We start from the raw sequence: 1,137 nt of genomic DNA, 5'->3' as shown, positions 1-1,137 counted from the left end.
GAGATCCTTCATCATGCAGCAAGATAATGACCCAAAATGCATTGCAAAAACAACAAAGGAGTTCATCAGGGGCAAGAAGTGGAAGGTTTTAGACTGGCCAAGTCAATCTCCAGACTTAAACCCTACAGAGCATTTTACCTGCTAAAGAAGAGACTGAAGGGAGTAACCCCCCAAAATAAACAACAACTGAAAGAGTCTGCCGTGAAAGTCTGGAAAAGCATCACAAAAGAAGAATGCAAAAGTTTGTTGATGTCAATGGGTCACAGGCTTGTGCAGTTATTGCGAGCAAACGATTTGCAACTAAATATTAAGTCTTATAAACTTTAATCTATTTTAAGTCTATCTGTTCCAATACTTTTGCTCACCTAAAAATTTGGTGTTCCGTTACAAATAATGTTATCTTCTAAGTCGTGTATCCGATCCAGATGTGAATACCTGGAAATAAAAGCTGAAATGTTGATCTCTTGTCTCATATTCATCTTTTGGTGTCAAACCCAAATGTTTTCAGTCTACAGCAAAAATAAAGGAATTGGCTTCACTGTTCCAATACTTAAAGCTTCCTTCAATTTCACAGTAAAACAGAACATCATGAGACACTGCAGACAGGAGCTGATCACAGCTGATTCAGCTGCTGCTAAAGAGACAGTTTGACTAAATATATATTTTATAACATGGTTTAAACATCACTGACACTCTCCTCTGTACATTCATACACTTTTAGCTGAGCACATAAAGACAGAAACTCACACAGGCAGCAACACTACAGCTTCAAGTGCTCTCTGCACTTTACTCTGAAAGGACTCACAGGAAACAGTATTCTGTTGTGTCTGACTTTACGCTGGTGGAGATGACGTCTTCTACCCACATATAAAGGTACTTTGTTTTCTGACAGGTGAGGACAGGAAATAAACAGCAGCTGTTGATCATATTGTTTGATTCCAGTAAATCAATGATCCAACAACATGGATGTTAATCCTTCAACACAAGAGTTCTTTAACCTCTAACCCTGATGAAATAAGAACTGAACAAACACAAACATGATACAGCAGGAAACACGCAGTGAAGTCACTAAAGACAAAGTGAACGTATCAAACAAAGGAAACTTACACTTGGTTCAAACAGAGTTGAAGAAGAAGA

General features: G+C 38.1%; 1 long non-coding RNA gene across 1 annotated transcript in view; it reads right to left on the bottom strand.

Annotated features, from left to right (window-relative positions):
- LOC111646871 (uncharacterized) overlaps positions 1–1,137 on the bottom strand; it is a 3,060-nt gene extending 1,923 nt beyond the window's left edge. The window contains exon 1 of the long non-coding RNA XR_015436498.1: positions 1,108–1,137. This is a non-coding gene — a long non-coding RNA (uncharacterized LOC111646871). The remainder of the gene's footprint in view (positions 1–1,107) is intronic.

This window comes from Seriola lalandi, unplaced genomic scaffold (genome assembly GCF_002814215.2).
Source record: "Seriola lalandi dorsalis isolate HSWRI2012SDOR001 ecotype SW California unplaced genomic scaffold, Sedor1 jcf7180002054977, whole genome shotgun sequence".
Classification (NCBI taxonomy): Eukaryota; Metazoa; Chordata; class Actinopteri; order Carangiformes; family Carangidae; genus Seriola; species Seriola lalandi.
The sequence above is the reverse complement of the archived record's forward strand: the minus strand, read 5'-3'. Positions and strand labels throughout refer to the sequence as shown.